Source organism: Carcharhinus amblyrhynchos, chromosome 23, assembly GCF_965287045.1.
Source record: "Carcharhinus amblyrhynchos chromosome 23, sCarAmb.v2.hapA, whole genome shotgun sequence".
In the NCBI taxonomy this organism is placed as follows: Eukaryota; Metazoa; Chordata; class Chondrichthyes; order Carcharhiniformes; family Carcharhinidae; genus Carcharhinus; species Carcharhinus amblyrhynchos.
Genome location: NC_137346.1, coordinates 31,855,097 through 31,881,824, shown reverse-complemented (window position 1 = coordinate 31,881,824; position 26,728 = coordinate 31,855,097). Strand labels below are relative to the sequence as shown.

At 43.0% G+C, this 26,728-nt stretch overlaps 1 protein-coding gene and 1 non-coding gene across 19 annotated transcripts in view; one reads left to right on the top strand and one right to left on the bottom strand.

The window, feature by feature from the left end:
- tspoap1 (TSPO associated protein 1) overlaps positions 1-26,728 on the bottom strand; it is a 253,328-nt gene that overhangs the window by 148,297 nt on the left and 78,303 nt on the right. The gene's annotated exons all lie outside the window — the stretch shown is intronic.
- On the top strand, positions 16,109-16,181 carry trnam-cau (transfer RNA methionine (anticodon CAU)). The gene has a single exon. It is a non-coding gene; the product is annotated as a tRNA-Met (tRNA).

Here is a 26,728-nt window from a genome sequence, read left to right as displayed (position 1 = left end):
CAGATTCAACTGGCCTAAGAGCCAAAATAAATTAAAGCAAGAGCAAGCTCATGTTCTTTGGGAACTGGGCCAACCGATCCTTTGTCCCCTTCACTGTCAGATCAGATTACCTGAAGGGATACGGTTCAAAGGGGCTGGGGCGTGCACCAAAACTGAAAGGAGGTTTTAATATAAAACAAACATGGCACTCTCAGTGTTGTTATTGGTGATACAAGTCTGATCCATACCCACTTCTGCAGCATAGCAATCACTGAACCATCTTCCATTTTGTCTGAAAATCAAAACTGTACCATGTCCACCAGACACAATGTACAAATTTTAAACAAAGGGAGAAAAAAGACACAGCCAATGTCACCCTCATCCTGATGGCCACCTTTATATACAACTGCATCAAGCTGTGCATAGATCCTCATTACATAAATACCAGCTATCACCATATGGTGAGGTTGTACCTGTTCCCTGTACTGCGTGGAATTGACCCGGTCATGTTGACACAGGATTGGCCATTTAGTTGGACCATGTCGTACCCCCTATCCTTCACGGGGATATTTACGCAGAAACATCACTCTAATGAATTACAGTGGCCACATTTCATAATTAATTCAGGGAACCGAACAACAACATGCACTTATTAAATATCTTTTAACTTAAAAATGCCCTCAGGCCCTTTACAGACAGGCATAAGAATGCTTTGTTAATTAGCTGCAGAGACAGTGATGGAGAGATTAGGACAGGTAATCAAGAAGGTCGTGGGGGGGTGGGTACAGAGCAGAGGTCAAGAAGTCATTCAAACTCAAGGATGGGAATTTTAAATTTGAGGTAGTGGACAAACGGAACTTATTGTGGCATAGGATATGAGTAATAGAGTTTTAGATGAGTTGCAGTTTAAAGGACATAAGGATAGAAGTTAGCTAGTAAAGCATTAGAATAGAATGTAAGAAATAGGAGCAGGAGCAGACGATATGCCCTATTAAGTCTGGATGTTATAAAGACAAGGTTGAGCGTCTGTACAGCAAATGGACTGAGGCAGGTTGTTGACAGATAGAAATGGCATTCTTTCTAACGGAGAACCTGTGGAATCAAGTAGGATGCAGATACAGGAAACAGGTTGTTTCAGCTTGAGACAATAGGTGAGGAGGAGGAGGATAGAGTCAGTGGCAGAAGTACAGAGTTGTAAATTGGATCAAAAATGATGGCATTAGTCTCCCAACGTGAGGCAATTTGGGTCAGCATGAGAATATCACAAGAGGTTGTGCAAATACAATTTCATTCTTTATTGATTTATATTGCAGAAAAATGATAAAACAAAGTGTCTAACTCATACTCTGTGTGGTATATCCTTTATCAAACAATTGGACAGTGTTTGTAGACTACAAGAGGATCTGCAATAGCATCTCATCTGTAATCCCCAGGTCCTAGTCTAGTAAAGCAATCCAATTATAAGGCCTTTTATGCAGAACCCCAGGAGAGCTCTAATTGACTCGTAATGAAACGATGATTCGAAGCATGTGAAGTGGACAGGATATCCAGGATTACTCAGGAATACCGGCTACTCTCAAATGGAAGATTACCCAACATCTCTTTGACATGAGCACAAACTGCCTGTACAAATTAAATGATCCACTCACAATGAGAATTTTCATTTAAACTCTCATGGTCGTCGACGGCATTGACTTATTTGCTATCTTCCTTTTCTGGAGACTCACCATTTTGAACCCGGGAGCTTGTGTGATACCACAGATTGCAAGCTGCATTTCAGGGTGCCTCAGTTAACTGATCCAGCAGTCAGGACTCAGACTGTTCTAGATACTGATCATGGTCTGGTGGAATAAAATTGTGAGAGGCTGCTGGACAAAGGCACCGAGGGGCACTATCCTTTGAAATCTCACTGCATGCCTAGGGGGAAAAGCAACGAAAACAGATTCAGTTTAAACTTTAATGAAAACTTGTAAACTCTCTCAAGTCTCTTGATATTTATAGTCCCATTCTAGAAAACATATTCATCTCCCTTCACACAGAGGTAAGAATGTCACCTTTTACCAGTGAAACATGTTATCACGATACACAGGCAGAGGATTTCACACAGATATTGAAACCTTCATACTGTCCTTCTCTTTAAGGAGAGATACTTCATTAACATTCCAGAACACGCTGACAGATATTGGCCAAATTGTTAGTTACCCCAGTCCTTCTTTCACACCTGCTGCTCCACATAAACCTGCTGTTTAAGTAAATGGCAGCAATAGAGACTCAGTCTCTCATTCCTTCCCAGATTTTAATTTCAGTTTCTCTAATCCCTGCAACAAGCTGACTGCTTACATCGCTGTCGCCGTCTCTCATCGGCCAATCTCCTTCAGAAGCTAAGTCTATTGGGAGAAAGTGGCCTAATAAAAATGCACTAACAGATTTAGCTGACGTAAACAGCCCACACTGGCTGTTCCAAATACATCTCATCCACTCCATATGCATCTCATCCTCCCTGAGCAAGCCTTCTGATTTATACAGGCATTCTTCCACCCCCATTCCCTTACCTACTGCCCCTCCAATTCAAGTAGACACTCTTCTCTCTCACCAATCCAGCTTAGGCCTGTGGAGCTTTTCGATATTCAACTCTTGGACATTGTTCCATTTCTCCCAGTTGGAAATTGTGAAGAATTAACAGTCAAACACTTCATATCCTGGTGCAATGAACCTTCCAGTAATAAACAGAATGGTTAAGTATTGTGAGAAGAATGTATGACCGTTCTTCTGATTTGTGGAGCGTTTGTGCAAAGAAATATACAAAAGTAATGATATCAGTCAGAAGTGACTATTGTGTAATTTTAGGGGCTAGGGTGATGACTATAGATGCGGGTATCCATTAGCTATTGTACAGAAAGGTGAGGACTGATGAAGCTTCTACTTCAGAGAGACTGGGAAGAGTTAGGTCAGTAAGTTTTGTTTGAGGGAAGTAATTTTGGAATAAGTAATTACAACTGTTAATCTGTCTTCTCCTCTCCCTTTCAAAGCATCATTTAATTCATACCCTTTGCCCTGCCTCCTCATTATCATGCAACCACCCTTTTCATTCATTGCAAAAACTTTCCTTCCTCTACCCCAACCCGCAGTGCCACCCCATCCAAATCGTGCTCCTAATAAGATTCTGGCCTTTGCTGCCAACTGAAAGAGGTTTGAATCTCTGCAAAATTCCAAATAAAGTAAATCCCTGTTCTCATGAAAATTCCTGCCTATTGAATCATTTTGAACAGCGACAAGCCTTGGTAGGAGCCAGACTGAGGAGGAGGGGCACCGGTTTACACAGTGTTATTAGTGAACAACAACATCCATTGACATGCTGACATCCCCAAACCACTGACCAGACAAATGCATGCACCGAGCAGATCAGGAATTGCCTTGTTGGCTGCAAAAGCAAATCTTCTTGCAATAGCAGCACCACAGAGACCCTGGGATTCCAAAGGCATTTAAACTCTGATCCAACATTGTGTATACATCAAAAGAGAGGCTTCCTCACTGCTGCTGAGGGTAGCCCACACGAGTGCATTGATCAAGTATACATCAAAGACATATCTTCTCTCATTTGTAGCTTCCTACTGCACCTGCAAACAGCAGCATGATTAAAAAAAAGAGTTATAAAACACGACTATTCACACACTCAAATTATATTTACCTCAAGCCCCCATTTTCATCAACTGGCCTTTCGACAATCAAAAGGTGAGGGAAATTGTTGAAAACTGTGCTACTTTCTGTGAGGGTTTGTAGGTCAGAAGGCAGCAGCAAAGGCAACTAATTATTCTGGAAATTAAATCTGAACAAAAACCATCCACGACAACAGCAACCTTGACCTGTACTCACGACCTGACCCTGTAGTGAAATGTCACACGAGCAATTATCAAGCAAAATTGGAAGAGAGACACAAAAGGAGGTATTAAGATAGTTGAACAAAACCTTGATCAAAAGGTGTTTTTAAATAGCTTCTGAAAGAAAAGATGACAAGTAGAGAGGAAAAGAGGCTTGGAGAGGATAGAGATTAGACTTTAGTTGGCTGAAGGTAAGGCTGCCAATGGTGCAGCACAGTAAATCAAGGATGGACAAGAAGCTAGTGCTGGATCAACACAGATCTCTAGCATAGTTGCTGGGCTGGAGGAGCTTACAGAGGTATGGAATGGTGAGGTAATGGAGGGAGCTGAAAACAAGGAAGAGAATTTTAAAATGGAGATGTCGTTGGACCAGGAGCTAATGTAGGACACAGAAATGTGAATGAGACTGTGCGAATTAGAATGTGGGCAGTGGTTTTGAGTGAACTCAAGTTCAGTGGGTGCTAGCCAGGAGAGCATTGGAATTGTCTGGTCTAGAGTTAACAAAGCACTGGAATGAGGGTTGCAATGAGCTGAGGCAAGAGAGGAAATGAAATATCGAGGTGAATGTAGGCACTCCTCTTGATAGTGACAACATGGGGTTGGAAGTTGAGCTCAGAATCAAATCGGAAACAAACAATTAGCCTCAGACAATGGCCAGGGACTGAGATGAAGTTGGTCTATAGAGTTTGTGGCAGGGGCCTGAAACTGGAGGAATATGGAGGGATAACCAATAACTCGCTTTGTAATAATTACAGCAAAATCCCAATGAGTCAAAATCCAAGGCATCTGCCCACAAATCCATGTAAAGGGGAGTATCGTATTAGCCAAGGAGGTTCCATTCCCACATAATGCATCTTAACGTAATCCTATGAATGTAGCTTATGTCAAAAACAGCAGATTCAAATGCTAAATGAAAACACAGAGCACATGATCAACCAAAGCATTGAGCTGGTAAGGTTATGTGCCAAGAAGGGATTCGAACCCAGGTCCCGAAAGCATTATCCTGGGTCTCTGGATTTGCTGGTCCAGCAACAACAACACGACACCACTGCCTCCCCCAAATTTTAATTTCTCTCCTGATAGATGCTGGTAGACCTGCTGAGTTTTGCCAGCGTAATCTGTTCTTGTTTCAGATCCCAGCATCTGCAGTACTTTGTTATTCTGGACCAATTCATTCCTGGACAAGGGGTTGAAGCACAAAATTACAGCAAGTTAGATTAAGCCTTTGAGGAAATGACATTACCATTATGGTGGTCCTATGGGAAAAATGGATTTATTTTATCTAAATATATAAAATTTCACTGGAGCTTCTTGACTGACTGTTTTGTATTTAAACTCCTGATAGTTTATTGTGGTGTGGCCAGGCTGAGGAATCAATTTCACTGGGATTAAAGGACAAAGTAATTCAAATCCCAATCGCCAATATCTATTACAACTCCATGGATTCATAAATCTACCTGGATTGTACTTCTACCCACCTCCCTAAGTACTTCATCCTTTCTCCCAGCTTCTTCATCCTTGTTTGCCCTGATACTCTGTGTCAGAGTGACTGAAATGTCCTTCTTTTATCTAAACCGAGGATTTCCCTTCATTTGAGTTATCAGGACCCTGGTCCAACACGTCCTGCATTTCATTCTTCTACCCGGCCGCTTCTCTCACAGTAAGAAGCATGATAGGAAGTCTCTTGTCTTTGCACCTTCTAGCCTACTCATTTCTGCATTCAATAAATCATCTTCCATAGCTTCCACTACCTCCAACATTATTTTACCACCAAAAACATCTTTGCCTCATCTCCCCACCCCCCCCATCTCCTCCCTCTGGGCTTTCAGAAGAAAATAATCCCTTCATGAGTCTGTAGTTCAATCTTCCATCGCCGCAACACCCATTACCTCCTTTCATTCCTTCCCACGCAGGTGTAGGCTATACACTTGCCCACTCACCACAATGCTAAACCTAATATAGTGGAGAAATTTAAACACAGATTTTGCTGAACATCCCCAAATTACCTGGTGCTTGCCATGAGCATTCTCCAACACATCACCACTAGGTCCTCTTCATTTTTGGCTTTCTACAGCATCAGACAAATTCAATGTAAGTTTGATCATCTGCATTTCATCTTTCCATTAGGCCTGCAATTATCTTCCTCATTTTCAAATCGCTCCACGTCCTCATCCCTTCCTATCTCTGCAGTCTCACCCAGCTCTACAACTCAACCAGCAAAGGTCTGCGCTCCTCTAATTCGAACATCCCCAATTTTGTTTGCTCCATCATTACCAGCTCAGGTGGCACAGCAGCTTACAGTGCCAGAGTCACGGGTTCAATTTCCGGCTTGGATCACTGTCTGTGCACATTCATCCCATGTCTATGTGGGTTTTCTCCAGTTGCTCCGGTTTCCTCCTACAATCCGAAAGACGTACTGGTTAGGTGCATTGGCCATGCTAAATTCTCCCTCAGAGTACCCAAAGAGGTGTGGAGTGTGGCAGCTAAGGGATTTTCACAGTAACTTCATTGCTGTGTAAATCTACTTGTGATACTAATAAAAAGTATAATAAATAAAATTCAAAAAAAAGAACTCTCTCTCCTCCTTTTACCCCTTTTCCTCAAACTGCAAAATTCACCTGACTCTTTGAATGAGGTTTTGGTCCTAATATTTCCTTCTGTGGTTTTTGGTGCAAAACTTTGATGTTTCCCTGATGTGATCTCAGCATTTTATTAAGACAAAGCGCCATATAAATGCAAGTTGCTGGAGGCACAGGTGTTAATAATGATTTTATCAATTTCAGACTTTAAAGACAGCTCCCATTTTCTCCCTGATAGTAGGGACTGCAACGTGTGATGGATATTTTTGCTGGATTGACAGTAGATTGGTGCTAGGAGTGAAGATCTCCTCCATCTCTCTCCAGTTGTTGTTCTATTTTTTACTTCTATCAGACTCCTGGGCTGCTGGACCCTACTTAATTTTTCAGACGTCCCACTGCGCTAATTCCTCCATTAGCTCTTAGTGTCTCGTTAATTTGTATTTCGGTGATTTCTCTCATTCGGTCTCTTTTTGTCTCCTGTGCATGTTATTTGCTCTTTCACCATTCCTGCATCCCTCTGTCAGCACTTTATAGATTGTCCTATGTCTTTTAATTCACGTGTGGTCATTGGGTAGTATGGTGGCACAGTGATAAGCACTGCCGCCTCACAGCACCAGGGACCCAGTTTTGATTCCCGGCTTGGGTCACTATCTGTGTGGAGTCTGCACGTTCTCCCTGCGTCCGCGTGGGTTTCCTTCCGATGTTCTGGTTTCCTCCCACAGTCCGAAAGACGTACTGGTTAGGTGCAATGGCCATGCTAAATTCTCCCTCAGTGTACCCAAAGTGGAGATTGAGTGTGGCGACTAGGGGATAGTCATAGTAACTTCATTGCAGAGTTAATGTAAGCCTATTGTGACTAATAAATAAACTTTAAAACTTTGGGTGCTCTTTCCCCCCCCACTCCGGTTTTCTTCGTTCTGTTCCGTTTTAAAACTATAGATCTGAAATATTGTTCACTGCTGAGGAAGGGGGTAGGCCTAAATTATGGGCTGAATTGTGCTCTATAAGATGCATGGCAGAACCTGCTGAACATACGTCTTCTGGTTTTATTCTTGTCTCCTTTCCCCTTCCCTCACTGATACTGGATTAAATTCCACCTCCTTCCTCCTCTATTCTCACAACTCTTACCTGCTCTCACGTCAAAACACAAACGGCAAAGTCAGCCATTCGCCCGCCATCTGTCATTTTCTATAAAATTCGGGATTAATTCAGAACTATTATAAAGGAAGGATGCAAGGCTATTGTCATTACAGGGTTCAAAGGGATACAAAAGTTCCTGGAGAGCAGCTAACCGTTTTGTCAGCCAACATGGGCACTGACACAATTAGTGTGAACAGTTACAGCATGTTCAAAATGTTACTGTGCCACAGCCACGTCATCAACATGAAAATTACGTACAGCTGTCAATTTGTGATAAGGACAATGTCTTTGCAAAAGGGGAAAGAATGATCAGGGAGATCTGGAACAAAGATCAGTAACAGCAGGGCTAGCCCCACGATAAGAAAGCACGGCCAAGTCAGCTGGCTCCATTTATCACATTCTCATCAGTGACCACGGGCCTCAGAGAACATCAATAAATAGAGTCCCGGACATGTTATTCATTCATCGGTGGCCAGCTTTTTGACAGAAGACAGTGACGAGGGTTGAGAGCTCTTTAAAATTAAACTGGGGTTTAATAAGACAAATGCAGAGAAACAAGGAGGTGACTCCATGACAAGAAGGCCTAAATACAAGATGGCCAGCACGTGTTCAAAGAAAGAATTTAGAAGGAACATCTCGACACGGAGCATGGCAAGAATCCTGAGTGGCTGAAGCAGACGGTATTGATACGGTTAAAAAAGATTTGGAGCCCACATGATGGATAAGGAAACACAGTAACATGGAACAGTGTGGGAAAAAGTAATTAGACTGGGAGGAAGCTCAAGTTAAGTATAAACACTAACGTACAGAAATTGGACTAAATAGTCTGTTTCCGTCTTGTAAATCCCACACAATTCCAGAGATCTGCACATCACATTGCATGCAGTTGTCAGGATGCAACTTGAAAACTTTTGATAATGTTATTAACAAAATGAATATTGAGTGGTTACAACCTGACAAATTGATCTTTATAAATCAACAGTTTCCAACTTGTTCAAAATATAAATGCTGAATGAATGAAAAAATTAGAAGCAGGCCATTCAGCCTGTTAAGCCTGCTCCACCTTTCAATAAGATCATGGCTGATCTCCCTGTGATCTCCACATTCACACCTACCCTACCAACTCCCTTGTTGGTCACGAATCAATCTTCCTCTGCCTTAAAAATATTCACTGGCCTTGCCTCACCAATGCTCTGGGGAACAGATTTTCTGAGACTCCCGACTTGAAACAGCGAAACGTTCCTGATCGCCATCATAAATGGGATCCTCTTATTTTCAAACTAAACCGAATAGTTCTGGTCACTCCCAACAGGTAAAGCATGTTTCAGTATCAGCCCTGTCAATTTATTTCAGGATCCTATATATTTCGAGAAGATCACTTCTCAATTGTCTGAACTCCAATGGATGCAGGCCAGGCCTATCCAATCTTCCCTCAAAAGGTAAATGCCCCATCCCAGGAAACAGTCAAGTGAACCTTTTCTGAGCTGTTTTGAATGCATTTATATCCTTTCTTTAATAAAGAGACAAAACGTGCACAGAGTTCTCGAGATGCACTGTCACCAATGTGGCAACAAATTAAAGAGCAGCGACAAATTAAACAGTGAGAACGCAGAGCAGTGACAGCTTAAAGAGCGGGAATACAGAGCGGCAAGAGTTTAAAGAGCAGGAACACAGAGCGGTGATAGTTTTAAGATTAGGAAGACAGAGCAGTGCCAGTTTAAAGAGCAGGAACACAGAGCGATGATAGTTTAAACAACAGAAACACAGAGCAACGACAGTTTAAAGAGCGGGAACAGAGCAGCAACAGTTACAGAGCAGCAACAGTTAAAGAGCAGAAATACAGAGTGGCGACAGTTTAAAAAGCAGGAACAGAGAGCGACAACAGTATAAAGAGCAGGAACACAGCAGCGACAGTTTAAAGAGCAGGAACACAGAGCGGTGACAGTTTGAAGAGCAGGAACACAGAGCAGTGACAGTTTGAAGAGCAGGAGCAGAGCGACAACAGTTTAAAGAGCAGGAACACAGAGCAGCGACTGTTTAAAGAGCAAGAACACAGAGCGATGACAGTTTAAAGACCAGGGGCACAGAGCGATGACAGTTTAAAGAGCAGGAACACAGAGCAATGTCAGTTTATAGAGCAGGAACACAGAGCAATGATAGTTTAAACAGCAGGAACACAGAGCAGTGCCAATTTAAAGAGCAGAAACACAGGGCAGCAACAGTTTAAAGAGCAGGAACACAGAGCAATGACAGTTTAAAGAGCAGAAACACAGAACAGCGACATTTTAAAGAGCTGGAATGCAGAAAAATGGCAGTTTAAAGAGCAGGAACACAGAGCAGGGACAGTTTAAAGAGCAGGAACACAGAGCAGGGACAGTTTAAAGAGCGGGAACACAAAGCAGCGACAGTTTAAGGAGTAGGAACCCAGAATGGTGACAAGTTAAAGAGCAGGAACACAGAGCAGGGACAGTTTAAAGGGCAGGAGCACAGGACGGTGACAGGTTACAAAGAGCCGGAACACAGACCGGTGACAGTTTAAAGAGTAGGAACACAGAATGGTGACAGGTTATAAAGAGCAGGAACACAGAGGGATGACAATTTAAAGAGCAGGAACACAGAATGGTGACAGTTTAAAGAGCGGGAACACACAGCGACAACAGTTCAAATAGCAGAAACACAGAGTGATGACAGTTTGAAGAGCAGGAAGACAGAGCGATGACAGTTTTATGAGTGGGGACAGAGTGGTGACAGTTTAAACAGTGGAAACACAGAACAGTGACAGTTCAAAGAGCAGAAACACAGAGCGATGACAGTTTAAAGATTGGGAACACATAGCTCTGGTAGCTTAAATACTGGGAACACAGAGCAGTGACCGTTTAAAGAGTGGGAACGAACAGCTGTGACAGTTTAAAGAGCACGAACAGAGAGCGATGACAGTTTAATGAGTGAGAACGCAGAGCGGTGACAGTTTAAAAGAACGGGGACACAGAGCGAAGACAGTTTAAAGAGCCGGAGCACACAGCAGCAACAGTTTAAAGAGCAGGAACACAGAGCGGAACAATTTAAAGAGCGGGGACACAGAGCGGAACAGTTTAAACAGCGAGAATACAGAGTGATGACAGTTTAAACAGCGAGAATGCAGAATGGTGACAGCTTAAAGATGGAGAACAGAGAGCGGTGACAGTTTAAAGAGCAGGAACACAGAGCGGCGAGAGATTAAAGAGCAGGAACACAGAGCGGGGACAGTTTAAAGAGTGGAAATACAGAGAGACAATAGTTTAAAGAGCGGGAACACAGAGTGGCGAGAGATTAAAGAGCAGGAACACAGAGTGGTGATAGTTTAAAGAGCAGGAACACAGAGCGATGACTGTTAAAAGAGCAGGAACACAGCGATGACAGTTCAAAGAGTGGAAACAGGGAGCGGTGATAGTTTAAAGAGCGGGAACACAGAACGACAACAGTTTAAAGAGCAGGAACACGAAGCGGTGACAGTTTAAAGAGGTAGAACACAGAGCCGTGGTAGTTTAAAGAACAGGAACACAGAGCGACAATAGTTTAAAGAGCAGGAAAATGGAGCGACAACAGTTTAAAGAGCGGAAACACAGAGCAATGACAGTTTAAAGTGCAGGAGCACAGCGCCAATAGTTTAAAGAGCAAGAACACAGAGCGACGACAGCTTAAAGAACAGGAACACAGAAGGGGACAGTTTAAAAAGTAGGAAAACAGAGTGAGGACAGTTTAAAGAGCAGGAACACAGAGTAGAGACAGTTTAAAGAGTGGAAACACAGAGCGGTGACGGTTTAAAGAGCGGGAATACAGAGTGGGGACAGTTTAAAGATCAGGAACACAGTGCGGTGACAGTTTAAAGAGTGGGAACACAGAGTGGGAATACAGAGTGGGGAATGTTTAAGAGCTGGAATACAGAGCAGTGACTGTTTAAAGAGGGGGAACACTGGGCTGCATTGTTATGGAGCAGTGCTTGGGCCTCCCTTCACATGCCAAATGGATCCAAACCCTTCCAAACAGACCCACAGGCAGTGCCAGCCTCATGGGGCTGTCAGAGAGCTCCTGTGAGAAGGAGAAAGGAAGACAAGAGGAGTACATCCTATGCCCATATCATGGAGCCTGATCTCCAGTCGTCTTGGACTCCTTTGTCATTGGGTCAAAGTCTTGTCCTGTCAAACCCCAGCACCTGTGGTAGCTGGTTTGCAAAGGCCACCCCGCACTAATAAAACTCATGCACTGCATCTTCCACTTCTTAAAATTAGATTGGGAGTTTGGAAGGTAAGGGGACTTATGGAGAAACCCGACAGCAACAGACTGGAATGGCATACTGCTAAGGGTGCCAGAGCAAACAAGTGTTTCTCAAGGGGAAATATTCTTTCAACACCATGATAGTGATGCATTCCATCACATAATACTTTGAACAATCAACATTTCACAAAATACAGAGATTCATATATATACTGCAGATAAATTCCACTGATAAAATAGTTTGCAAGTTGTTTGTTATCACAAAAACTTATAATTACATCTAGAACTATCATCGTGACCCATTAAACTGTGCTTTGTTTGTCCTTTGCTTACGATGTACTCCTATTGTCTTCCTTTCTCCTTCCCACAGGACCTCTCTGGCAGCCCCATGAGGGTGGCACTGTCCTGTGGGTCTGTTTGGAAGGATTTGGTTTCATATTTCCCTCTTTAATAATGAGGGGAATTGTAATACCATTAACTTTCATCAGCATCAAGTAAAATTTCAGAATTAAAACCCTGATTCCACCAATTGGACTGTCCCTATTTAAAGTTTTCTTGCCCTTAAAAGCCTTGACAAGGGGCGAGTAAAAACAAAAGCCAGATTTTGCGCATCCTGACTCCTGCTGGATGTCTGTCTATGCAGAGAAGCTGCAATTCGCTAACTCACAACAACTGAACATCCAATGTGGGGCAGCACACTGGCACAGTGTTAGCACTGCTGCCTCACAGCACCAGGGACCTGGGTTCAATTCTGGCCTCGGGTCACTGTCTGTGTGGAATTTTCACATTCTCTGCATGTCTGCGTGGGTTCCTCAGGGTGCTCTGGTTTCCTCCCACAGCCCAGAGATGTGTGGGTTAGATTAATTAGCCATGCTAAATTGACACTTAGTGTCAGGGATTAGCAGGGTAAACATGTGGGGTTACAGGAATAGGGCCTGGGTGGGATTGTAGTCGGTGCAGACTCGATGGGTCGCATGGCCTCCTTCTGCACTGTGGGGATTCTATTCTAACTATCATGAAAATTTGGTAGGAATACTGGATGGTGATTGATGCCAATGGAATTGAGCCCCAGAAAAAATCTCCAGCTCAGGCACAAGGGTGAAAATGAGGAGATGGTGATTAGCATTACTTGGCACTTTTCTCTTGTTTGTATCTCTCATGTACCAGCTACAATCTGTCTGCACTGTGTGAGCAGTGCTCTCCACATCTCCTGCACAATGACTCAACATTTATCTACTCCAGGCAGACTTAATTTCCTGTGTTTCATACAAAGCAGGCACGGTAACAATGAAAACCATTTCCTCTTACAGCATAAGGTGGTGTCTCTCCGAAGTTGATTAAAATATAATTACAGCCATTCCCATGAACATCCCAGCGATGGCTGCGATGTCTTTTTTCACAGTATAAAGCAGCCAGTTTACTATCAGTGGCCATAGTTGACGGCACCTCCAACCCCATCAGCCAGCAGGAATTTACTGATGAAGCAGTTCAACAGTAGTTCTCATTAAGACCTCTTAAGGGGAAAAGGTAGCGGTGAAGTCACTGAGCTAATAATCCAGAGACCCCAAGCTAAAGTTCTGGGCACGAGGGTTCAAATATCACCACCACAACAATTTAAATTCATGAGGCCAAGGTAAGGAAAACAGTTTGGGTGCAGGGAAGAGGAAAGTTGTATTGTTTGAGTTGGCCACAGCCACACTTAAGATTTAGATTTTTATTGAAAGGACGTGGTGAGGAGGGTCCGTGGTATGATATTTCCTGGAGAAGAACGTGGGGAGACTCCTCTGTAGTTACTGCAAATCAGAGTGCATCATTTCTTGAAGCTGGTGTAAGGAAATTTGTACTCAGTATGTAAGCATGTTTGTACTCAGAGAATTTGTACTGAACAATTGTACCTAAACTGGGTATGAAATATGGAATCACGGATAGTATTAGAGTGTCTTCCTGAAATAGATTTAGGATGGGTGATAGGATGGGACTAGTAGGTTACTTCACATAATCAAGTATAGCTGATGAAATCAGTGCATGCGACCCGAATGAAAGTAAACAGCAGTCACTTGGGGAGACAATGGGTACTATACAGCTGTCCAGCTTAATATATGATCGTAACAAGCAAGAAAGAATAAAGTGAGCATGTTTTTCTTCACATTCGGCCTAAGTCAGCTAAATCACTGTTGTTGTACAAGCAGAGTCGTAAAGATAAGGGCAAAGGATGTAACTACCATGGTTTCGAGAGGAAAAGAGACGTAACAATGGGTAACCAATCTCAAGCAAGGTAAATAAGGGGTCAGTACAGAAACAATGGTGGCTAAACGAGGTCGCATTGTAAAGACAAGATAAGAATCTTGAGATATGGAGCTGAAATGTGCATAAAAAGACTGTAAGCCGAGGGCTCTGTGGAGTGTTCCGGACCTCCCGGCTTTATTTCTCTTGTACTGGAAAATAAAGTCTACTACTTGGAGGATTACAACTCAGACTCTCTGTTTTAATCGGGTTAAATAAGTTGTCGTCTTGGGGAACCACGACACTGGTCACAAATATAGCATCCCAGAGATCCCTCCGATTGCACTCTTCTTCCCAGATGAGGGTGTATTGTTGTGCAGCTGTGCCAGGAGCGTTCATTCATAATGAGGCCATCTGTGAACTATTTCAGCAGAAACAAATGGCCAGTCCTCTGGGTTCTCTATTTGTGCTCAATACGAATGCTTGGCTGACTGCCAAGACTCTCATATGCTGTAGCAGCTCTGTTTTCACAGCTGAATGGAGTATTTTAGTTTGATTGGCATCCTTATTGGTGATGTTATTTTTTTCTGTGATATCTTTTGTCAATGTCTAAATGTTAATTTGGAAAACATTACAAGGTGCAAAGTGATAAAAGCTTCTGTTACAGTACAAATGCCCTGCCTGATTGATGCTTACATAGGGCTACAGGAGCAGCAGGTTTTTTTCAAAGAACATTTCTGAATGGAGGCCATGAAGGACGTATGGAGAGGTTGGAGAGGGCATGAGGGGGAGGAGAGGACAGGGAGACGATGGAGGGAGCATGGTGGAGAAACGGAGAGAATGGTGGGAGAATAGAGATGGAATGAAGGCTGAGGAGGAGCAGGGAGGGGACGAGAGGGAATGGAAATGGCATGGAGATGGCATAGAAGGAACATGGCCGCAAATGGAGGGGACATGGTGGGGGTTTGGAGGATAGTGTGGTGGAGAGGGGTTGTGAGGGGTGAAGGCTAGAGGGCCTAACCTTTTCTAATACAACTAAGACTACATCAGAGAGAACTGATGTGAGCCTTCTAACCATCTAGTCACGACACTCACCCATCCCCGTGATCGTCTATGGTCTGCTTCAAGCGTTGGCGACTCAACTCTATCCCACACCTGCCTCCCCAGATTGAAGACTGGGCAGTGATGGGGTCCATTAAACCGAGTTGGGTAAATTCCCAACACAAACCACCCTCGGTAGAAAAAATGAGGTCCTGTGTCTCTACTAATTGTTTCTAGTAATTTCCCTTCAACTAAGGTTAGACCAATGAGCCTTTCACTTATGAGTTTGTCTTTCTTGCCCTTCTCAAATGATGAAGTGACCTTAGCAGTTTTTCAATCCAAGTGCACAATTCCTGAATCAGGAGTGTTTTGGAAGGTTCTCTCGCATACTTGTTTTAATATACTGGGGCAAAATCCATCAGGATCTGTAGATTTGTCTATCATTTGTCTTATGACTTTCTCCATCATCACTGTTTTACTACAATCGATTTGGTTTGCTGCCCTTGTGTTTTTCTTTGTATTTCTGATACTGCATCCACATTCCCTAACATAAAAAATAATAGAGTTATTATTTAAGTAAGCTATCACCCACATCCGTTTTTAAGGAACCTACATTCTCTTTCTTGTAATATATTTGCAGAAAGTCTTGGGTGTGGCCGTGATATCCCTCGCAAGCTTCAGTGCCATATTAAGGGAGTGCTACACTGTCGGAGGTGCCATCATTTGGATGAGCTATTAAACCAAAGTTCTGTTTGCCCTCTCAGGTGGATATAAAAGATCACACTAGAGTTATCCCTGGCATTCTGTCAAATATTAAACTCTCGACCAGCAGCCAGAACAGAATATCTGGTTATCACCTTACTGTTGATTAATCTTGTGCGATGGAAATTAGCTGAATTACAGGCTCGAAGGGCTGAATTTCCTACTTCTGCTCTGAATTCCTACGTTCCACACTTCCATTACAACAGTGACGATACTTTGAAATGACTTGCTGCCTACTGCGCTAAAAAGTGTGCCTTCTTGGCGCAGTAGGCAGCGCATCAGTCTCATAATCTGAAGGTCCTGAGTTCAATCCTCAGAGAGGGCAGGGCTATTTTTTGGGCAGCACGGTAGCACAGTGGTTAGCACCGCTGCTTCACAGCTCCAGGGACCTGGGTTCGATTCCTGGCTTGGGTCACTGTCTATGTGGAGTTTGCACATTCTCCCCGTGTCTGCATGGGTTTCCTCCGGGTGCTTCCTCCGGGGAGTGATAGGGCCTGGGTGGGATTATGGTCAGTGCAGACTCAATGGGCCGAATGGCTTCTTTCCGTATTGTAGGATTTCTGTGATTTTTATGATTTCTATGACTTTGTTTCCCTGTAAAACACTTTGGGTTATCCTGAGATCAGCAAAGGTGCTCTATAAACGCAAGTATTTTTGTGAGGTTGTGGCCAATGAGGATTGGAAGAAACCAGAATGAAATAGCAGACTAGAGACCTGGGTGAAAGTCAGCACAATATGTGCTGTACAACTGAATGGTTAGGTCATCGCAACACCCCAAGTTTTAGACATTGCGCCTTTGAAAAGTTACCAAATAATGATCAAATCACAGACAGGGAAGGAAAAAAACAGAGGTAGTTATCCCAAAGAACGATTGCATATTTTTGTGCAACATTAACTGGGTCATCAGAGTGCTTTCTTGCCAAAGCATGGTGCAAGACATAGCCAGAGTAGGGGAAAAAGAAATAACGAAAAACAAAAGATGAAATCCAAGTTTTCTTAAAGTTTATTTATTAGTGTCACAAATAGGCTTACATTAACATTGCAATGAAGTCACTGTGAAAATCCCCCAGTTGCCACACTCCCGTGCCTTATCGGGTACACTGACGGAGAATTTATCATGGCCAATGCATCTGACCCAAGGTTCAGTTTGTTGAAGTGCTTCCCATACGTAACTCTTGTTAAAGACACTGGGTGCATTGATCATGCTAAATTCTCCCTCAGTGTATCCAAACGGGCCGGAGTGTGGTGACTTAGGGGTTTACACAGTAACTTAATTGCAGTGTTAATGTAAGCCTTCTTGTGACACTAACGAATAAAACTTATTGATTTGTCGAGGGTTTACAGTCAACCTCATGAGGGCCCAGGAACCATAATTCACAACTCTGGTCACCATCCCTGCTGAATTTGAACACCGAATACCTACATACAGCAGCCTACCATAACACTAAAACAGGATGTGCACTTAAAATGTGAGCTATCAAACTGGTGAGCTGTGCAGCAATAAAAATAAAACCATAGGTGGAACTATCATAAATATGTCAGATTGCCTGAATGTTCCTTAGTGCTTACACCCTGGCCAATGAGCTACCAGAATTTGTGTGGGTGATGAAGGTGGATGCTTACTCACCCTGCTGATGAAAAATCTTATCTGCAGGATGAGAGAATTGAGCACCCAAATTACCTCTTATATCTGCAAACACTTGATTATGGAGCCACTGAAGGATGGAGCAGCCTTGCGTTTAATTCTAATTATATTAATTGTTGCTCTGGGAGCACAATATTTGCTGACAACTCACCTGCTACAGACTTCAGTCACTGCTTTAAGTGGATCAGTAAATAATGCTGGCACATCTAACCTCCCTTTCCGAGCTCATGTACCGGAACAAATTCTCCCCTGTACCATACGGAAGTGTGCCATGTGGTCACTCTACTGTTTCCACCCCCACGTTGCAACATGCTCGCTTTTCCACACAGCACTATTCAGCAGAGGACGAGGAACATACTGTACACTAACAGATTGGAGAAGTTCAAGGCAAAAACTACAACATACTTCCAAGAAAATGGGGTTAATCCCTGGCATGGTGATAGCAGGAACACTCAGTTCATTCAAGTCTCTTTGTACAAATGTTTTAAGAAATTATTTTTAATAAGCAACATTAAGGATTTCTTTAAAAACTGCAATGTTACCTTGATTATATGCAGAGATTGGACATCAAGATTAAGTACATATTAGCCTCAGTCAGGAAGCACAAATTCAAAGGAATGGAGGAAAATCAATGCAAATTTCAGCACCCAGAGAAAATGCTTGTACCTTTTTTTTGAAGGAAGAGAAAGTTCAAAAATTTAATAAACTACATTTCCCCTAATGAAGCAGTTTTGAGATTTCATTAATTAAAATAATCAGAAATAGTGCTCAGGGGCAACTGAGTTCAAGAGTATAAAGAAGTTCCAATAATTCTACCAGTATTCAGCATAAATACATTAACTCCAGGATGTTTCAACATCATTGCCATTTCAGCAATTTCTTGGTGAATTTAGCCCCTTACCCTGAGCTATACCCAGCTCTACTTGACTCCATTCACATCTCCATCATTCCATTCTGCAATACCTGGCTACATTCACATCTTCCTTACTCAACTCCACAATACCTGGTTAGATCCTGCTCCCTCAGTCATTTCTCTTCATCTTCTAATGTGTTTTCCACTTGGTCCAAGTTCCCTGCAAAAATTTAATTCTTCAATTTTCCTCATGAGTCATACCTCTATGAAATCTTGTTATGTAGAAGCCAAACCTTTAACCTTGTCCATGGCTGGGGTTCAGGCGCATGGTTTACGAGGTCAGGTAGCTAGGTGGATTGAGAACTGGCTGGGCAATAGGAGACAGAGGGTAGTTGTGGAGGGGACCTTTTCGGGCTGGAGGCCAGTGACCAGTGGTGTGCCGCAAGGCTCAGTACTGGGACCTCTCCTCTTTGTAGTATACATAAATGACTTGGAAGAGAGCGTAGGTGGTGTGATCAGCAAGTTTGCGGATGACACCAAGATGGCAGGGTTGGCGGGTACTGAAGTGGAATGTCAGGTGATACAACAGGATATAGATAGGTTGGCGCATTGGGCAGATAGGTGGCAGATGGAATTTAATCCTGACAAATGCGAGGTGATGCATTTTGGAAGGAATAATGCAGAGAGGAGCTATGTGATAAAAGTAGACCAATTAGGAGTATAGACATACAGAGGGACCTGGGAGTGCAGGTTCACAAATCCATGAAGGTTGTGACACAAGTGGAGAAGGTTGTTAGGAAGGCTTATGGAATGCTAGCCTTTATAGGTAGGGGTATAGAGTATAAAAGCTGCCGTCTAATGCTCCAGTTGTATAGAACGTTGGTTAGACCGCATTTGGAGTACTGCGTCCAGTTCTGGTCACCTTACTACCGGAAGGACGTGGAGACTCTGGAGAGGGTTCAGAGGAGGTTTACCAGGATGTTGCCTGGCATGGAGGGGCTGGGGTACGAGGAAACGTTGGAGAAACTGGGATTTTTCTCCTTGGAAAGACGGAGGTTGAGGGGGGACATGATAGAGGTATATGAGATACTGAAGGGAATAGATAGAGTTAATAGTGAGAGACTGCTCCCTAGACTGGGTACAAATACGAGAGGTCATGATTTAAGGGTGAGGGGGGAGAGGTATAATTTGGATGTGAGAGGAAGGTTCTTTACGCAGAGAGTTGTGGGAGTATGGAACGTGCTACCGAGTGGGGTGGTGGAGGCAGGAACGTTGGACTCGTTTAAGGTTCAGTGAGACAGACACATGAGTGAAACGAGGATGGAGGGTTATAGTAGGGGCTATTAAATAAGGTCAGAACCTCGGGAGACACCGGAAATGCAGACTTGTAAGTTAACGTTTTTGTCTTTTTACTCCGCAGGTGGAGGTCCACCTCGTTGTCAAACGAGGGGCATGCACACGGTGGGTCCTGCGTGGGCTGCTCTTGGAGGTTCCGGGAGTGGCCTAGTACTTCGTGTCGGTGTGTGTGCTTGATCGTGGACCGGTAGACGGGTGCCGCAACAGCTCGGTGACTAGCACTGCTGGCTGTGCAGATACATGGATATGGGCCTGTGTCTGTGGGAGTTTGTGCATTCTCCCTGTGGTTGCGTGGGTTTCCTCCGGGCGCTCCGGTTTCCTCCCACACCCCAAAGATGTGCTCTTAGGCTGATTGGTTTACTAAATTGACACTATTCTCCCCTGAATCTGGCTAAGTTAGGGGTTCCATTCGTAGACACGCAGGGTAGAATAGGTGTAGGGTGATGCAGCGGTGCGGGCTCGTTGGGCCGAAGGGCCTGTTTCCCGTGCTGGGTTGTTCTTTGTTTGTTCTTTGTTCTCCAGTGCCACTGCAGCGAATGGAGTTCTGGCTGAACACCAAATTCTCCATTCTTACTGGCAGCAGGACGGGAATAGATGAGACTGGAGAATTCACTCATAGAATCTGGCATTAAAAAGGCAGCATCCAGAGTTTGTCTAAAATTGAATAGTTTAGCACATGACATAATCCCCATAATATTTTACCTAATAGAGTTCTGATCAGACCTATTTTGTCTTTCACCTGCTACATCCATGTTGTAAAAGTATTGTTAGCTGTTTTCAATCCGCTGCCTTTCATTTTGGATTTTTTTTCACCGTCATTTCATTTGTCCTCAACTCACATTGTCTGCTACGTCACCCTCGCGCTCTCATTAATTTTGCTTCTCTGAATCTTTTAAAAATGGGTTTGGTCCCTCAGTTTGTTTTTGCCAGACCTCTGGCCATTTAATTAATTAATTTTGGTCTCCTTGTCCAGCCAGGGTGGTTGTGCTTTTTGCTCTTTTTCTGATTGACATAGATTACAATTTTTTTAAAAAGATCACGGAAAATTTAGTGTCCCTTTCATTGTTTCAGTTTTCCCATTGTGCAAACAAATCTTCTCAGAGCTCCAATGATCTTAAACCATGGCTATTATTACAATGCAATGAAGGGGAACTGCAACACAATTAGCACAGCCCAAGAATTCCTCTGCCTTCGGGCTACTAAAAAATGTTGGACTGTCATTTCTAGTATGTCCACCCACAGTCTCTCCAGAAAAAGATCATCAGGATTTAATGAGGATTTACACTGAAGAGGGGAGTAGAGCTGTAACGAGCACCACACAAACATTTATATCTTTACCAAGAGTGTCTTGCAGGAGAAAGGCAGAAAATGAAATTTAAATTACACTATTCAAGTAGAAGAGGTTTGAAAAGAAGAGGAGGAGTTGCACTGCACAGCAGAATCTTGCAGAAGAGATTCATGTAGATGTTCAGGGGAAAGGCATATTTTGTGGGATAGTCACATAGAAAAGGCCCTGGGAAGATACAGTGAAGGAGGGAAGAGGCACAGTGAGTAGGAGAGTTCCATTGGGTAGTTTCTACAGAAGGACACAGTGCCCAACATTCCAACAGAAATTACTCTGGAGAAGGTGCTGGAGCAGAATATTTACGTTGAGGAGTGGTAAAGGTAGGAAGTGGCGTTTCATAGGCATCAGTGCTGGAATCAAAGCTGTTGACAATTTACATTAAAAAATTGAACTTGGGAATCAAACTACAATTGCAAAATCTGTGGATGACTCCAAATTGAGGGCAAAGTTAATACTGAGGAGCATTTCAACCAACTTGCAGAACAAGTGCGTAAATGATAAATTTTTTTTACTAAGGACAAGTATGAAGTGGCACATTTTGTTAAGTGAGATAAGGAGGCTGTATGCTCCTGGGAAAATAAGAATCTAAATGGGATAGATGAACGATGAGCTTAAAGCACACACATTCACAAATCATTAAAAATAGCAACACAAGTTAAAAAGATCATAAAACGTACAACCAAAAAAAAAGGAGATTCATTTTCCCAGAATTGAAATGCAGCAAATATTGTTCAACTTGTTTACAATCTTTGTTAGACTGTAGACTGTGTATAGTTCTGAATCTCCATATTACAAAAAGAATAAAGAACAACTGGAGAAGATGAAAAAAACTTTACAAGATTTTACAAGGATTTACAAGGATGATAACAAAACTGAGAGAGGTAATTATTATGTCATACTGGGGCTGCTTTCTCAAGAGAAGACTCAGGATTGATTTAATAGAGGTTTCATTCAATGAACTTGAGGTAGAGGAGACGTTTCAACCTGTGGCAGGTCAGTGAAGTCAAAATCAAAGGGCATAAATGTAAGAATCATGAGTAACCTGTGGAGTGGTGGGGCAGATGTCCAAATCAAGGGGTCATAAATGCAAGAGTCTCTAATAAATCCAATGAAGAATTCAGGAGAAATTCTTTTACCAGAGAGTGGTTAGAATTTGGAACTTGTTACCACATGGAGATGTTGAGGCATGAGATGCCTTTAAGTGAGAGTTGGCTAAGTAATTGAAGGAGAACGGGTAGAAGAACATGCAGGTAGCATTAGATGAAGGAGAGTGGGAGGTGTCTTGTGCGGAGTATAAAAAGCAGCAGAGACCCACTTGAGCCAAATGGGTTGTGACCTAACCGGAGGTCAGGAGGAAGAATATATATATTATATGTAGCCTGGCTACTTTTTTTTTAATTTTCAAAATGGACAATTGATGGACTGATAAAATGACTCTAACTGGTCACATGCTGGCTTCTAGAAGTTTCTGAGCAGTATGAAGGTGAATAAAGGCTAATACCTCAAACCGTTTGTAACGTGACACTCCTTGCATCATATAAGCATCCCAGTCAAGCCAACACAATGGATTTGCAGACAGCATGTCTGCCCTAACCAGCTATGGACAAAGGCAGCTGGTTGTGACTCCTAATCTTCAATGTGGTGCCAATGATTCCACCGTTGCCTATTCCAAAACACAGTGGGTTTCAACCAGTGGCCTCGTTAGGTGATCAGCTTAACTGAAACTACCCTGTCACATGACCAAAGCTTGAGCTGCCTATTAATTATGCAGCTCTTGGATTTTATCTTCAGCCACTACTTGATCTCAGAAGAGAAGGACTCCAGGAAGGCAGCCTGAGACTGTTAACAATTTACCATCTAATAAGCGGTAGCCGAAAGAGCTCTGGTCAGGGCTAAAATTGCCTGGCCCTCATCTACACTGTGAGCTACTGGAACATTGGAACTTCTGTACTTGTATCTTCAAGGCAAATGTATCTAAATGCATCTTCTCCCATTGTGGAAGTCCTCGCTTCTGGAAAGATTGATCACCCTGTAACAGTCAACCTGCTACCCTCTGAAGAAACGCACCTTTGGCCTTTTGATTCTGGGCTCTCGTGAAACTGTACTTTTTATTTTTATTGTAGTCTTGCCCACTTCCTTTCACATTGCCTTTTTTGTTGTATGAATGCAAAAGGGGTTGATGTTACGAAACCCCTTTCCTGCATTGTGTGTGTGTAAAATAGCCCAGCCCTCTTATTTCACCTTATGTCCCATTTGCCATGGGATTATTAACAAAGGACTGGATAACGCCAAACTGACGGGTTTGGAAAAATACACCACCGCTTATAAAGGGGGAAATTAATGCTCAAAAACACCTTTCTGTTCACAGACAGTTAATGAGAGGAGAAATCCAGGCTGGTATCAGCAATGATTGAATGGCAGAGCAGATTTTGATGGGCCAAATGGCCTAATTCTGCTCGTACATCTTATGGTCTTATGTATAAATCAATCCCCTTCCTGCCAGAGTCTAAAATTTTAAAAGGAGCCTGAATCGGAAATAGAGAGAAACAAATTCAAAGCCAAAACAGGAAAACTCGGTGGCTGGAAGTAAATTTTAAGCAAATGCACATACTGCAACAAACTCTTATAGTCTCCCTTTTGAACAAGACAGTAAATTATATTACAAGGCTGGGTATGGAAAAGGAAGGACTAACTAGTGAACATACGAACTTGCAGGAGTAGACCATTTGGCCCCTAGAGCTTGCCCTGCCATTCAATAAGATCACGGCTGATCTTTTTGTGGATTCAGCTCCATTTACCCGCCTGCTCACCATAATCCTTAATTCCTTTACTGTTCAAAAATTTATCTATCCTTGCCCTAAAAACATTTAATGAGGTAGCCTCAATTGCTTCACTGGGCAGGGAATTCCACAGATTCACAACCCTTTGGGTGAAGAAGTTCCTCCTCAACTCAGTCCTAAATCTGCTCCCTCTTATTTTGAGCCCAAGCCCCCTAGTTCCAATTTCATCTGCAATGGAAACAATTTCTCTGTTTCTATCTTCTCTATTCCCTTCACAGTCTTATAGGTTTCTATAAGGTCTCCCGTCTTCTTCTGAATTCCAATGAGTATAGTCCCAGCCTACTTAGTCTCTCCTCATAAGCCAACCCTCTCAACTCCAGAATCAATCTAGTGAATTTTCTCTGTACCCCCGACAGTGCCAGTATATCCTTTCTCAAGTAAGGAGACCAAAGCTGTGTACAGTAGTTCAGGTGTGGCCTCACCTGCACCTTATATAGCTGCAACACAACCTTGCTGTTTTAAATTCCATCTCCCTAGCAATAAAGGACAAAATTCCATTTGCCTTCTTAATTACCTGATGCACCTGCAAACCAACTCCTTGAGATTCCTGCACAAGGACACCCAGATCCCTCTGCACAGTGGCAATTTGCAATTATTTACCATTTAAATGATAGTCCATTTTGCTGTTATTCCTACCAAAATGGATGACCTTACATTTACCAACATTGTATTCCATCTGCCAGACCCTCGCCCACTAACTTAGACTATCTATATCCCTTTATAGACTTTCATCATCCTCTGCACACTTTGCTCAGCCACTCATCTTAGTGTCATCTGCAAATTTTGACACACTACACTTGCTCCCCAACTCCAAATGATCCATATAAATCGTAAACAACTATGCTCCCAACACATCCCTGAGGTACACCATTAGTCACTGGTTGCCAACTGTGAAACATTAGCCTCCTTAAGTTAGGGAGGAGTAAGATTTGTATCTGGGAGCACACGGGTAAAGGTTCCACCTGAGGCTCAGAAGTCTAAGGTACTCCAGACATTGCTGGTGAAGTGAGGCCTCAGTCCCTATCCAAAACAGGTAGAAGAAACAGAACCAAAAGCTGATTGGAGACCTGTGTCTCTAGCCACAAAATGGCTGTTAGAGTGCAAAAGGGAGAAAGAGAGACAGAGAGCGTGTTCTCGGAAAGAGGGAGAGAGAGTGTGTTATAGGGAAGAAAAAGAGAGAGATAAAGTTCCAGGAAAGGTAACAAGAGAAAAAAAGAGACTCACCAGCAAAAGATGCCCGAGATGAAATTAAAAGCTGAAAAAGCAGAGATGGAATTCCAAAAGGAGATGAGGTAATTAGCTATACTGCAAGGGAATGCCCTGATGAGGCCCCAAGGAACCAGAACCAGAAAGATTAAACAACCCAACCAATTACAGCAAAATTCCGCAGTGTGGCAGAAGACTGGAAAAATCTCAGAGACCCCCCAGCATGTGACAAAATAACCCATTAAGGATAAAGTTGAAAATGACCAAGATTTAAAAGGCTCACATTAGGCCAGAGGCCGAGATCAAGCAGCAGAAACTCACCGAGGGGCAGACAGCTGGAAAAAGTCAAGAGCCCCAGGAGGCTGGGATCACTCCCAAAGACCGAGCTGCTCGAAGGTAGCAAGGCTGAAGCCAGGCTGGTAAAATTAAACACAGAGGCCCCTAGAATTTGAATCAGATTCCCCAAATATCCCCAAGCTAAATAGACGAGAGAGGCCGTAAAGCTGGGAACAAAATAGGGAGGAAAATATAGTCAAAGAGCGTGAAAGAAAACAGGTCATTAGGCCCAGAAAAGAAAAGATTAAGCAGTTGCTGAAAGTATGGCTAGCAGAACTCTTCTTTTCAGCATCAAGTAGGGGCACAGAAGATCCCAAGACCCAGCCAGCAAATTAAAAAGGAGGGAGCCTGTACCTCTGTTGGAGGAGCAGGACATCTGGCTGTCTGAAACATTACTTTCAATTTCTGAAGAGGGATGCCAGGAAAATTCCCAAACAGAAACTCTGTGGTGAGGAAACTACCTTGCTCAGGTTTACAACAAAAAGAATCTGCACCCTTGCTGGCTGAGCAGGAGGTCTGGCTACCCAAATATTCCCAGGGCTGGTGAGGAAACTGCCTCACCCAGCTGAAAAATTGCAGGGCAAAGCAACTGAAGCTAGCCCAACACCTGTGAGCAGGGATATGTCCAGAGATACGGACAGAACGGGGACGCCACGTGGCCCTGGCCTAGACAGAATTATTTAAAAAGAGAAGATTGTACCCCTGCCAAATGAGCAGGAAGTCAGACGAGCTCACTCCACCTTCTCAACCTCAGAGGGAGAAAAGGGATGTTCCCAAGTTGACAGGCAGATGGTGAAGGAGATGCCTCACCAAGTTGATGAGCTGCAGGGCAATGGTGTCCCAACTTAAGAAAGGGGGAAAATCAGAAATCAAAACAGCTTTCTGTTTAGGGAGGGTTAGTGAGAGGAAAAATCAGTGCTGTTAAACCCCTTCTCCTGTGTGACAACTGTTTCTGTGCTGTAACTGCTATGTAATTCTACATAATATATCCCAATGTCCAGTTTATAGCAAAAACTGTTCATGAAAGCTTGTTACACTCATGAGAGAATATCTTTGCATTGAGATAAAGTTCCAGAGGAACAATAAGTGAGGACATGGGAATTCATTGTGGAGAAAGCTGACAAGAATTGGATGCAAAGATTTTTAATTCATAGGCCCAATCTCTACTTCATAACATCGGCAGAGATGACATTATTCAACAATCTTAATTGTTTCTTAATATGAAGCACATTAGAGTAAAGAACGCAATCAAAGTATGGTTAATAGCAAAGCAACCTACAAATAAAACCAT